This window comes from Canis aureus, chromosome 17 (assembly GCF_053574225.1).
Source record: "Canis aureus isolate CA01 chromosome 17, VMU_Caureus_v.1.0, whole genome shotgun sequence".
NCBI classification, from domain to species: domain Eukaryota; kingdom Metazoa; phylum Chordata; class Mammalia; order Carnivora; family Canidae; genus Canis; species Canis aureus.
Window position 1 is genome coordinate 58,530,743 of NC_135627.1, and position 14,802 is coordinate 58,545,544.

Sequence of the window (14,802 nt, forward strand, 5' to 3'; positions counted from 1 at the left end):
TTGAAGCAGTCATCAAAAACCTCCCAAGACACAAGAGTCCAGGGCCAGATGGCTTCCCAGGGGAATTCTATCAAACGTTTAAAGAAGAAATCATACCTATTCTCCTAAAGCTGTTTGGAAAGATAGAAAGAGATGGAGTACTTCCAAATTCGTTCTATGAAGCCAGCATCACCTTAATTCCAAAGCCAGACAAAGACCCCGCCAAAAAGGAGAATTACAGACCAATATCCCTGATGAACATGGATGCAAAAATTCTCAACAAGATACTGGCCAATAGGATCCAACAGTACGTTAAGAAAATTATTCACCATGACCAAGTAGGATTTATCCCTGGGACACAAGGCTGGTTCAACACCCGTAAAACAATCAATGTGATTCATCATATCAGCAAGAGAAAAACCAAGAACCATATGATCCTCTCATTGGATGCAGAGAAAGCATTTGACAAAATACAGCATCCATTCCTGATCAAAACTCTTCAGAGTGTAGGGATAGAGGGAACATTCCTCGACATCTTAAAAGCCATCTACGAAAAGCCCACAGCAAATATCATTCTCAATGGGGAAGCACTGGGAGCCTTTCCCCTAAGATCAGGAACAAGACAGGGATGTCCACTCTCACCACTGCTATTCAACATAGTACTGGAAGTCCTAGCCTCAGCAATCAGACAACAAAAAGACATTAAAGGCATTCAAATTGGCAAAGAAGAAGTCAAACTCTCCCTCTTCGCCGATGACATGATACTCTACATAGAAAACCCAAAAGTCTCCACCTCAAGATTGCTAGAACTCATACAGCAATTCGGTAGCGTGGCAGGATACAAAATCAATGCCCAGAAGTCAGTGGCATTTCTATACACTAACAATGAGACTGAAGAAAGAGAAATTAAGGAGTCAATCCCATTTACAATTGCACCCAAAAGCATAAGATACCTAGGAATAAACCTCACCAAAGATGTAAAGGATCTATACCCTCAAAACTATAGAACACTTCTGAAAGAAATTGAGGAAGACACAAAGAGATGGAAAAATATTCCATGCTCATGGATTGGCAGAATTAATATTGTGAAAATGTCAATGTTACCCAGGGCAATATACACGTTTAATGCAATCCCTATCAAAATACCATGGACTTTCTTCAGAGAGTTAGAACAAATTATTTTAAGATTTGTGTGGAATCAGAAAAGACCCCGAATAGCCAGGGGAATTTTAAAAAAGAAAACCATATCTGGGGGCATCACAATGCCAGATTTCAGGTTGTACTACAAAGCTGTGGTCATCAAGACAGTGTGGTATTGGCACAAAAACAGACACATAGATCAGTGGAACAGAATAGAGAATCCAGAAGTGGACCCTGAACTTTATGGGCAACTAATATTCGATAAAGGAGGAAAGACTATCCATTGGAAGAAAGACAGTCTCTTCATAAATGGTGCTGGGAAAATTGGACATCCACATGCAGAAGAATGAAACTAGACCACTCTCTTTCACCATACACAAAGATAAACTCAAAATGGATGAAAGATCTAAATGTGAAACAAGATTCCATCAAAATCCTAGAGAAGAACACAGGCAACACCCTTTTTGAACTCGGCCATAGTAACTTCTTGCAAGATACATCCACGAAGGCAAAAGAAACAAAAGCAAAAATGAACTATTGGGACTTCATCAAGATAAGAAGCTTTTGCACAGCAAAGGATACAGTCCACAAAACTCAAAGACAACCTACGGAATGGGAGAAGATATTTGCAAATGACATATCAGATAAAGGGCTAGTTTCCAAGATCTATAAAGAACTTATTAAACTCAACACCAAAGAAACAAACACTCCAATCATGAAATGGGCAAAAGACATGAACAGAAATCTCACAGAGGAAGATATAGACATGGCCAACATGCATATGAGAAAATGCTCTGCATCACTTGCCATCAGGGAAATACAAATCAAAACTACAATGAGATACCACCTCACACCAGTGAGAATGGGGAAAATTAACAAGGCAGGAAACAACAAATGTTGGAGAGGATGCGGAGAAAAGGGAACCCTCTTACACTGTTGGTGGGAATGTGAACTGGTGCAGCCACTCTGGAAAACTGTGTGGAGGTTCCTCAAACAGTTAAAAATATACCTGCCCTACGACCCAGCAATTGCACTGTTGGGGATTTACCCCAAAGATACAAATGCAATGAAACGCCGGGACACCTGCACCCCGATGTTTCTAGCAGCAATGGCCACGATAGCCAAACTGTGGAAGGAGCCTCGGTGTCCAACGAAAGATGAATGGATAAAGAAGATGTGGTTTATGTATACAATGGAATATTACTCAGCTATTAGAAATGACAAATACCCACCATTTGCTTCAACGTGGATGGAACTGGAGGGTATTATGCTGAGTGAAGTAAGCCAGTCGGAGAAGGACAAACATTATATGTTCTCATTCATTTGGGGAATATAAATAATAGTGAAAGGGAAAATAAGGGAAGGGAGAAGAAATGTGTGGGAAATATCAGAAAGGGAGACAGAACGTAAAGACTGCTAACTCTGGGAAACGAACTAGGGGTGGTGGAAGGGGAGGAGGGCGGGGGGTGGGAGTGAATGGGTGACGGGCACTGGGTGTTATTCTGTATGTTAGTAAATTGAACACCAATAAAAAAAAAAAAAGCTGTCATTTAAATTTCTGAAGATTTAGCACTGTCAGATATTTTAAAATATCCATAAATACAGTTTTACACATATGCACAGACAAGTCCACAAATTTATTTTAAGGAATCGACTCATGCAGATGAGGGGACCAAGTTCAAAACCCCGGTAGGCTAGAAATTCTGGTAAGAGTTGATGATGTCCTGAGTCCAAATTCTGCAGGGCAGCAGGCCAGCCAGAAAGTCGGGTAGGGTTCTAGAATATGGTCTCAAGAATTTCTTCTATGCGGGGGAACCTTACCTGGTCTTGCTCTTGAGGCTTTCCCTGACTGGTTAAGGCCTAGGGAACTCTCTGCTTTACCCCAAATCTACTGATTAAAGTGTTAATCTAAAAAAGACCTCCCAGCAACCCCTAGGCTGGTGTTTGATCAAATAATTTATGTTTGACACATAAAATTGACCATCACACCTGCCTAAAAGATAATCAACACCAAAGGAGTTTCATTCATCTGGGGTTTTTTCCCCCATGGAACATTTATGCTCCCTCGCATGTATAGTTTTTGTGAAAGTGTCTTCTTTCAGCTCCTGAAGAGTAGGCTCTATTTTCAACCCATCTCTCCCTCCACTCCCAAAACTTAGCCCAATGCCGTGTGTCGCCAATTCCTGTGCTGAGCGCTTCACAGGCATTAAGTTGATTTTCCTGCAGAACAACCCCCCTCAGCCGCTGTTACCATTTCACAGGGAGCAAAGAGGCTCAGAGAGGGCAAGTCACCCGCCCCCAGACACACAGAGCTGGAAACGGCGAGGCCAGGGGCCGGAGGCCCAGGCAGGCCTGTGGTTCCTGCAGAGCACCCCGCGTTTCTCCCAAGGTCCCTTCCGCCGTGAGGGGCCTCCTTCCACCTGGGTCAGCTGCTTCTGTCCCGGGGCCAGAAGAAGAGCTGGCCGGGCCCAGGGGGGACAGCAGTGCTGGCTGTGGCCCGGCCTGGGAGGGCGGTGGAGGGAAATCCACCCTCGGCTCCCAGGCAACTCGAGGGAGCGCCCTCGGCCGCAGGTGGCCGATGCAGCTGCTCCTCCTTATCATTCTCACATCCTGAAGGGTCGGCACTCGGGCAGAGGCCCCTGCAGTGCCAGCTGGGCCCCAGGATGACAGCCCTTCCCGCAGCCCCCCGCGGCACCCGTGCTCCGCCGTGCTCGCCAACCGCCCGTGTCCGCGAGGCCGGGACCCTCTGGAGAGCAGGCCCACCTGTTAGGTATCGTCCTATACCTCCACCCGGCGTGGGACTGACACAACTTTGCTTACTGGCTGTTGAACAAATGGATTAAAAAAAAAAAAAGCATGAAGGAACAGAGGATCCTAGATGCATTTTTTGAAGTTGGCAAGGTTTCTGGCATTTCTTTCTTCATCCGTGCACACGTACTTATTGAGCATCTACTACGCGGCCGTCGCAGTATAGACCTGGGAGGTGCTCTCATTCTGGCCCAGAGGAGGAATTTGCTTATTCTTTTCTGCTATTTTACACAGAGAGGAAAGACGACAGCCTCACAGCAAGCTTCGAGGCTCCTAGTGACCTAACATGTTCAAAACAGAAGCGTCTCTTTACTTAGACCAGGGGAAGGAGCGTGTAAACACTGACATTCCCGGAGTGTGGACAGTTTGGCCCTCCGCATGCCTTCTTGGCCGCATTTCGCCTCTGTTTATTTTTCTGCAGCATCTGCTCCTTTGCCAAACCCACCCGTCCCCACGCCACCGGGGTGGAGCCCAGGCTGGAGTGCAGGGCCCCGCTCCTTCCCTTCTGGGGCACCCCTCTCCCTCCCCCCTGGAGCAGAGGCCGGTGCTAATTGGGCCCCGGGGTCATCAACAGGAGCCTCATGGCTCATCTGCAAAAAGCAAAGTGAATTGGTCTGTCTGGGCCGCTCCTAAGTGGCTTGGTTCCTTGGCCCTCCCTAATGACTCGGAGGAGGTAATGCGATTTCCTGGGCTCCCTGGGGCCCTGAGGTCTCCGGCTCTTAAGGCAACTGCAAAGCACCCTTCGGATACTTGAACGCGTGACCCATTTGCGTTTCAGGTTTCGTGGGCCACTGGCTGGTGCTCCTCCTCCAAGCATGCCCAGTGGGAGGGGAACACACGGCCCCCACTTTCAGGGCTGTTGGGGCACAGAGAAGCCTGGGAGAGCAAGAAAGCTGTGGTGCCAAATGCATGCGTGCCATATGGAGAGGAGCAACGGCCCGGGGACCGTCGGTTCTGCTCTGTCCCCCACGCTCCACTTGCCACTTGGGCCAGATCCAGCCAGGAGCTGGGTGCCCCAAAGGCGGAGCCTGCCACCCCACTGCGGAGAACAGGGCTGGGGTGGGCCAGCCCAGGCCCCACTGCCCAGGGCGCTCGGGCCCCTCAGGGCTAAAGGGACCAGGCCAGCGCTCTGGCTCCAAGGTCTTCGGCCGGTGACAGCCTATTTCCAGCTACTCCTCCCCTCCTGACCTTGACCCTGACCGTCCCCTGCCCCCACCACGTCCCCAATATCCTGAAGGCTTGGTGCTCACCGGGGTCATCCTCCTGTCTCTGAATGTCTCTGAAGGGGAGGAGACACACAGGCCCCTGCGACACCAGGCCACTGCCCTGCTGCCACTGGGCCTGGGGTCCAAATGCCTGCACTGGCCAGGCACAGGGGACATCGCGGCGACACCCCCGCTTCTGCTGCTTGGCCCAAAACTGGGGGGAAATTGCTCAAAGGTTCTCTCAGGGAGGCCCCGGGGCGGGGGGCGGGGCACAGAGCCTGGACCCGGGGTAGGGGGTCGGGAGAGTCCCACCCTCTCCCCCTACATGGGTTCTTAAGGCTCTGGCTTCAGACTCAGGCTGGACCCGGGGAAGGCAAGAACAGAACCTTCCTTAGGGTTTTCTGGTAGCACGTTTGCTATTTTTCTCGAGTCTTCCACCGTCCACCATGTTAAGCCTCGTGTTTACAAAGGCCCCCCCAGACCCCCCCCGCCTTGTCTGTTCTGCTGTGGCAACTAACCCAGAGTGTCCACCGTGGTCGATCACACTGAATTTGGGAGGAGCTTTACGCATCAGGGGAACAGGCGGAACCCTGAAAGCAGTTTATTCCTCCAACGGTCGTGCCTCCTGTTGACAGACTAGAGCAAAATCACTGAAATATTTATCCCCGGGATCCCCGGGTGGCTCAGCGGTTTGGTGCCTGCCTTGGGCCCAGGGCGTGATCCTGGAGACCCGGGATCGAGTCCCACATCGGGCTCCCTGCATGGAGCCTGCTTCTCCCTCTGCTTGTGTCTCTGCCTCTCTCTCTGTGTGTGTCTGTCACGAATAAATAAAATCTTTAAAAAAAAAAATTATCCCCAAGTGGGAACACGTGTTAAGGTGGTCGGGGAGGAGAGCAGGATGCAATTACATCAAAGGAAACAACACTCAGACAAGTGACAGGACAGAAAAATGCTTCGAAGGGAAAGCACTACAATGTTGTCTTTTAGGGGATGGCACTACGATGGATTTGGGGGCCAAGAACCTGAGTTCATGACAGAAATTCCTTGTATTAGTCGTCTGTGTGTCCTCCTTGCCTCCCCTCCACCTGGAGAGGGTCCAGTCGGTTTCTAAGACCTGCAACTACGCAGCCGAGATCGGACCGGAGCAGCCCGTGGCTCTCCCCAGGACTGTCACCTGGCCACCTGCCACTCAGGCCAAGGCGGCAATTAAGAAGGCGCTCACTGCCTGGGCCAAAGCCACGGAGGGCAGGGGGAGAGCGCTGAGATCCAGCTGAAAGTCTCTTCCGTGCATTTTGTTGAGCATCTAATTCTGTGTCCTCTGTTTCAGCGGCTGCACCGTTAGGCCCTGCTTTATCCTAAGTGCCTTGACTGTGTGTTTCCAGTGAAGAGCCCAGGATTCGCAGCAAGGGATTTTAATGGGTCTTGGTGAGGGGTGGCCCGAAAGGGAGAGGAAGGGGTCTGCTGGGGGGTGGAGAGCAGAAATGCAACTTTGGCCTTCTTCTCCACGTGTCTGACCCCCGCCCTTGCCCCGCCGTCCCCCCCCCCCCCAGTAAGCTCAGGCTGGACCCAACTGTAACAGTGGTACCACGGGGAAGGGACAAGCTCCTTCCCAAGGCTGCTGACTGGGCCTCTAAAGTCTAGACCTGGAGTCCCCAGGCTCTCGCTCTCATGCAAATCCCAAATCGTGCAAGGGAGAGGCAGCTCCTGTCGGAAGTCGGGACTCGGCAACAAGCGTCACCAACCATTCGCTCACCTTACCAAAAGACCACTTTGCCAAGGGGAAGGGTGAGGGCTGGAGGACGCGGCCACACGACCCGCTTACAGCCCGCTTGTCCCCATCTCCAGGCCCGCCTCACCCCCCCAGTGAAACTGGCCTGGGGTGGCCCTTAATACTCCCCCAGCCCCGCTGCCTCTCTGGAGAGCCGTCGCAGCTCGGGAAGCCAAGTCGTTTCTTGGAAGGGAGGATTCAGTACGAGGTTAAAAATCAAAACATTAAAACGGAAGGATTGCTGTGTTAGGAAAAATGAAATAAAATTAATAATCCGCTAGGGATGAGTTAGACCCGTCGGTTGACCCATCACTTGCTCCCTGGGTCACAGGTCTTCGGGGTCAGGGAAGGTTGGGTGTAGGAGTTCCCGGGGCTGCAGGGACGATTACCAGCTTGGTGGCCTGAAACAACAGAAATCCATCCTCTGGCAGGTGTGGAGACCAGAGGTCCGAAATCAAGGTGCTCCATCGGGGGCTCCGGGGAGGCCCTTCCTGGCCTTTTCCAGCGTTGGGTGGGCTTCAGGGACTCCGGGGCCCGGGCTGCTCCGCTGCCACCACTGGCCGAGGCCGCCTCCTCCGGGTGCCTGTGTCCAGAGTCCTGGGGCCCGCTCTCCCGAACGGGGCTGCGACCTGGTCGTGGCCCCACCTGGGTAACCCAGGAGACTCTCAATGCTCTCGGCCGAGTCACAGTCTGCCCTAGACGGCAAGGTTTGGTCACCCCTCCAGGCATGCAGAGGCCCCTGCCGAGGGGAAGCACTTCAACGGTCAAGTGCGCCTTGTAGGTGGTCTTCTAGGTTGTAAACCTTGAAACCTGGGTGCTGGGGAGCAGGCCGGTCATCATCAGGGGGCACGAGGGGAAGCTAGTGAGGTTCTTCTTCGTCCCCCAACAAGCAATGCCTGCACAGTGGCGGCTCTGAAGGAAGAAGGCCCTAGAGGGGAGGCGAGGTGCAGGGGACTCGTCCCCCGCCAGCTGCCGGCCGGATCCCCCCACCTTCCTCCAGGCCCCAGGAAGCCAAGCTGGCTTTGCCTTCTGTGTACTTAGGCCTTGTTCATCCGTGTGCGCGTGGAGTAAGCGGCAGGACTGCTGAACTGTGTCAACATCTATCCAAGGATGATGATTTGTAAGCAGTTGAGCCACTGTGAACCCAATTTACTCTGATCCAGGATACTTGGGGATTAGGATACATATTGGGGCACGGGGTTGGGGGGCTCAGGGGTTGGGCACCTGCCTTTGGCTCAGGGTGTGACCCCGGGGTCCTGGGATCGATTCCTGCCTCTGGTCCCTGCAGGGAGCCTGCTTCTCCCTCTGCCTGTGTCTCTGCCTCTCTCTATGTGTCTCTCATGAATAAATAAATAAAATCTTTTTTTTTTAAAAAAGGATGTGGACAGGGATCCCTGGGTGGTGCAGCGGTTTGGCGCCTGCCTTTGGCCCAGGGCGCGATCCTGGAGACCCGGGATCAAATCCCACATCAGGCTCCCGGTGCCTGGAGCCTGCTTCTCCCTCTGCCTATGTCTCTGCCTCTCTCTCTCTGTGTGTGTGACTATCATAAATAAATAAAAAATTTAAAAAAAAAAAAAAAAAAAAAAAAAAGGATGTGGACAATTTCTGGTGCCCCCAGTCAGCCCACTACACTGGGTAATTTTTTTTTTATCTGTCCTACCATAGAATGGGCCTTCCCATAAACTCTGTGGCTCTCTAAATCCCCCAAGGTTTCGAGCCCCACCTCCACCCCCCCAACCACCCCCCCCCCCCCCCCCCCCGTTAGTGACCTGAATGCAGGCCTGCTCCCTGGGGGTTTAATCTCACCTTAGGAAAATAAGCTACTTTCTCTGACATCCTCGCATCATAGCTGACTTTTTTTTTTAATTTAAATTATAATTATTTATTTCCAATGCTGTGAGTCTTTCAAGAAGAAATCCTATTTGCAATTTTTTTTATTTTTTATTTTTTATTGGAGCTCAATTTGCCAACATAAGCATAACACCCAGTGCTCATCCCATCAAGTAGCTGACTTTTGAGGAATCCCAGGTTTGTGTTTACAGAACGTACCTGTCAGATTCGAGCTTGGGGCCTGAAAAGCTCGAAGTAAAAGCTTCTGTGACCGACCCGTTGGTGTGACCGCAGGGAACCGACCCTGATTTTCCCTAATTCACTGTTCCCGGGACCAACGGAGCAGGGGTTCCGGAGAAACCCTCTGCGTGCTGAATAAAGCTTGGTGCACACCGCACAGGCTGACTTCTGCTGTCGTTGTTTCTCAGGGTTGTCAGGAACAAGACATTAGAAAAAAATGTGTTCATCTATTTCTCGGCTCTCTCAGGGTTTTATTTTTCTGCTTGAAGCCATAAATCTTTTCTGCCTCCACGCTAAACAAATGGCTTCGTTGGCCATCCTGGAAATCTCCTATTACAGGGAGGCTTCCTGTCTTTGTTATCATGCAGAGCGGTACAAAGATAGACTTTCTTTCTTTTTTATTTATTTTTATTTTTTATACACACACATAATATTTATTTATGAATTAATGAGATAATCCATATTAAGCATAGTGCCAGGCAAGTGCCCAATAGATATGAGCAAATTATTAGTATATATATTCATAGAGAAGCAAGCATGGACTATGCAGGAAGGCCCATTATAGGCAGAACAAGAGCAAATGTGCATGTTGGAGGAGTTAATTGGGAGCAGCTAGCTCTTTTTGGTGCCTGGAGCTTTACCCCAAGCCTTCTTTTTATTTTATTTTTTTAAAATCTAGTTAATCTGGGACTCCTGGATGGCTCAGAGGTTGAACATCTGCCTTCAGCCCAGGGCGTGTTCCTGGAGTCCCAGGATCAAGTCCCACATCAGGCTCCCTGCATGGAGCCTGCTTCTCCCTCTGCCTGTGTCTCTGCCTTTCATGAATAAGTAAATTTTTTTAAAAAATTAAAAAAAATAAAATCTAGTTAATTCATTAACATCTAGTGTATTATTGGTTCCCAAGATAGAGGGCAGTGACTCTTCAGTCTTACCTAACACCCAGGGCTCCCTCCATCCATTACCTGCTCTCCTTCACGCCCGGCACCCGGTGACCCCGTCCCCCACCTCCTCCCCTCCAGCGACCCTCAGCTCCTTCCCTAGACTTCAGAGTCTCTCGTGGTTGGTCTTTCTCACCGTCCCTTTGCAGTGAAGTGACTGCCTGCCTTTGGAATTCTTAGAAATTCTTAGAAATAAAAGAAAGTCTTGATGAAATTTTTTGCCTGTACCAGAGGTTTATAGATTCAGAGGTAAAGGGGGAAAAAAGAGGTGTTTCCCTCCTCAATCTTTCTAACCATGGAGGAGCGTCTTATTCTGTTCCTTGCAAACCTGATATGGAAGCATTAGTTCTGGGCATGAGGGGTTAAATTTTTTTCACTGTTTTTATTTTAATGAGCTGGACATAAGTCTGTTTGTTAGATTTAGGGGGGGAGGCAAATGGAAAGCTGTATGATTGCTTGTAGACTTTGTTTCTCAAACTCTTTTTTTCCCCTGAAGAATAGTAATTTATTCTGAGCATAGTAATGTAATATTTGTATACTGTTAATATCCACACGGGTCAAATATTAGAAGCAGAGTCGCAGGCCTGGGAAAAAATCTTGTTCTCGGGGCAGAGCCACGGCTCCACGAAGAAGCAGCACGGATAAGGCCCCACACTCACTCCTGGTTCTGTGGTATGAAGGTCCCATCACTACGCCGTCCGGTCCACAGTGTTGCTGGAGAGCTGTGGGACATTCATACAGTGGTTCTAGAAGCCTCTTTCCTCTTCATCTTCACAGCGGCAGCAGGCCAGAGCTTTTGAGGAAGACCTTTTTTTTCTTTCCCTCCAAGTTTCAAGATTTTGTCACCTATGGGACCTACGGTTGGGTTGAGGAAGGACTTGCCGTTCCAGCTCCTATCACTAGGCCAGGGTCAATGCTGGGAGGGGTGGGGAAGGGTGCTAGAATCAGTGGTTTCCAGGGTTGGAGGAGACCCAGGGTGAGGGTACATCCAGAGCCAGCATGTCTCTCCTGTGGCCTTTGGGTTGGAGTAGGGTCAGATGGGCAGGCCCTGGGTGCTGTTAGCAGCTTTTCAGGCCTCTGCCCCGTTTCTGGGCCTGCTGTATGTAGCACTAGCTCTGTGCCAGGACTCAGTTCCTTAGCAAGTCCGAGCCTCTGCTTCTTCAGAATAATCATGATTTATAAGGTCAGTTACGGATCTAGCAAAAAACTATAAACATGTGAAATAAACTAAGCCTTCCTTGTTTATTTTCAAGGAACCATTTGCTGTTTTCTGTCCAACAAAACCAAATTCCTGATCATTTCTGTGCTACTCTCAGGTCCTAAAATAGTGCTTTTTATTTCGGGATTTAAACAAACAGTTCAGTTTGGCACACGGGAAGAGAGCAAGAGAGTCACGAACAGGAAATGTGACCTGAAAGGGAGGCTGGTGCGGGTCCGTGAAGGCAAAGCACTCATTCATGGGCACGAGCAGCCACTGCCCTGGTGCCAGGCTTTGGGGGACCCTCTCTGGTCCTCCTCCAGCCCTTCCTGTCCTGAGGGCACTGGGAGTCCATAGACCTAAACTCCTCTTACACTGCTGCCTAGACTGTGCTCAGGGGACTTGAGGATTCAGCAGCCGGATGTCCCCAGAGGCTGTGGGACCACTTCCCCAGAAGTGTCAGAGCATAGAGTTTGTGGTGCCGTCCTGTCCTAGTGGTGGCCAAGGGCAACGGGTGGCAGGGGCAGGAATATGGACCAGAAAGGTGGAGCGTCCACAACCCTAAGTGAGGAGCTCCTGGTAATGTGCAAGGGAGCCAAGGGTGGGCCCAGGACACGGGCAGCTGCAGACACCTGAGATGGCCAGAACCCCAGGAGCCAGAGAAGTCTACACAAACAGGGGGGTTCAACAATTTACAGAGATACGATATTAAAGAAGTAGTGATGGTGACGAGCACTACAAAATGAAGTAAAGCAGGTGAAGACGGGGTAGAGCATGTGGGGGGAGCTCTTTCAGAAAGGGAGACCGGGGTGGTGGCATTGAAGCAGAGACCCAAATGACATGAGGACTTTGGGGCAGGGACATTGTGGTGCAGGTGCCTGGAACAGAAGCAGGAAAGTCCTCAGGGATAGAGAAGAAGTCATAGCGATATGCAGGACAGGCTGATAGGTCAGGCCCTTGTCAACTCTAAGGAATATTTTTCTTGTTGATTGCAAGGATTTTTATTGAGACTGTTGGGAAGTCATTTCAGAGTTCTGAGCAGGAGACTGACATGATTTGGTTTCCTCTTAAAAAAAACTTGACAGTAGAATGACAAGAGTAGAAATGGGAATACAATCAAGTAGGATGTTATACAGCACACATTTTTTTAAAGACTTTTCCAATTTATTTAAAAAAATTAAATTTATTTTTAAAAAGTGTGGTAAAATATGCATAATGTAAAATTTACCATTTTTCAGGGTACGGTTCAGTGGCATCAAGTACATTCGGACTGTTGCACAATCACGATCCATCTCCAAAACTTTTTTCATCTTGTAAGACTGAAACTCCATATCCTTTAAAGAGCTCCTCGTTCTCCCTTCCTTTAGCCTCTGGCAACACTTCTACTTTCTGCCGCTATGAATTTGACTACTTTTTTTTTAATTAAAATTTTTTAAGAATACAGTTTTTTTTTTTGTTTTCATTCAATGATGCAAAACACAGATGCTGATTTGACGTACATTCACATATAACTTTTTCTCTCACATTTACAACACAACAGATTGGTGAGTCCAAAGGAACTCTAATCATGCTAAGGAGCAAATAGCATTAGTATTTCAATAGCTTATTCCAACTCAGTTCATCTTTAATACTCTATAATATCTTCATTATGTCATTTGATGAGATAGATCTGCCAGAAGATGGAGGTGACCAAGGTCAATCCAGCTCTTAGCCACAGGTGGGTCATGTGGTGACTTCTGAATGCAGAACCTTGATCATGCTGAAGAGCCACTTGGGAGCCCAGTCAGAGCTGCCAGCCTGGAGGAGGTATGCAACAATGCAAATGGTGTCATCTTGCTGGGCCGGGCTCCTGAATTTGACTACTTTAGATACCTCAATATAAGTGCAATCATACAGTTTTTATCTTTTTGTGATGGTCTTATTTCATTTAGTATAATGTCTTCAAGGTTGATCCATGTTGTAGCATGGATCAGAATTCCCTTCCTTTATAAGGCTGAATAATATTCTATCGTACGTACATAGTATATTTTGTTTATCCATTTATCCATTCACCCATCAATGGACACTTGGGTTGCTTCCACCTTTTGGTTACTGTGAATAATGCTACTATGAACATGACTGTACAAATAGCTCTTCAACTGTACCTGGGTATGCTATGGGTGCTTTCAGTTCTTTGGGGTATATACTCAGAAGTGGAATTGCCAGATCATATGGAGTATAATTCTATTTTTATTTATTTTTTGAGAAACTACACACATCCTACCAGCAATGCCCAAGAGTCCAATTATCTTCACATCTTTGTCAACACTTTTTTTTTTTTTCTCTTTTGGCAGTGGTCGTCCTAATGCATAGGAAGTGGTATCTTATGTGGTTTGCATTTCCGTAACGATATATAACTTTGCATTTTTTCATGTGCTTCTTGGCCATTTATATATTCTCTTTGGAGAAATATCTTGTCAAGTCTTTGCCTATTTTTCAATTGAGTTGTTAGTTTTTGTTGTTGTTGAGTTGTAGGAGTTCTATTTTTATTCTGGATATTAACCCCTTATCAGATGTGTGATTTGCAAATATTTTCATCATTTGGTGGATTGCCTTTTTACTCTGTTTATGTGCCCTTTAATATACAAAAGTTTATAATTTTGATAAAGTCAGATGTGTCTGTTATTTTTTCTTTTAAAGGCTGTGTGATATACAGGAAATTATTGCAAAATCCATGAAGCTTTCCCTTATATTTTCTTCTAGAGTTTTATACTTTTAGCACTTATGTTTAGGTCTTTGATCCATTTTGAATTCATTTTTGCGTATGGTATTAAGTAAGGGTCCAGCTTCATTCTTTTGCATGTGAATATCCAGTTTTCCCAGAACTATTTGTTGAAAACATTGTCTTTTCTCATAAATGGTCTTGTCATCCTTATTAAAAGTTTTTAGACCATATATGTGAGAGTTTATTTCTGGGGTCTCTATTCTACTTCATTAGGCTAAATATCTCTTTGTGCCAAGACTACACTGTTTTGATTACTGTGGTGTTGTAGTAAGTTTTGAAATCAGGAAATATCAGTCCTCCAACTTTGTTCTTTTTCAAGATCATTTTGGCTATTTGGAAGTCCCTTTAGATTCCATATGAATTTTAGAATAGATTTTTCTATGTCTTAGAAAAATATCATTAGGATTTTGATAGGGATTGTATTTTAATATTTTAATTTTAATATTTAATAATATTAAATCTTCCCATCCATGAACATAGGATGTCTTTCCATTTATTTATGTCTTCTTTAATCTCTCAGCAGTATTTTGTAATTTTCAGTGTACTATTCGTTCATCTCCTTAGCTAATTCCTAATTATTGTATTTATATATTCTTTTTGATGTTATAATTAGAATTTTTAAAATTTTCCTTTTGAATTGTCCATTGTTAGTGTATAGAAATGTATTTTGTGCTGGTGGTTTAAATGACAGGTTTCTTTGTTGTAGTACCTGGACTGAGTTCTAGTTACTGGACTTTCTGTGTGCCTGGGGGTGGGGAAGGACATTGGCTGCCAAGGGGCTTGATGGAAGTTTTGGGAGTGATGCAACTTATACGACTGGTGATGGTTCCAAGACTGTATGCACTTCTCAGACTCATCCAATTGTATTCTATTGTATGTAAATTATACTTTAATAAATCTGACATTTACAAAGCTAAAAAAAAAGGAAAAAA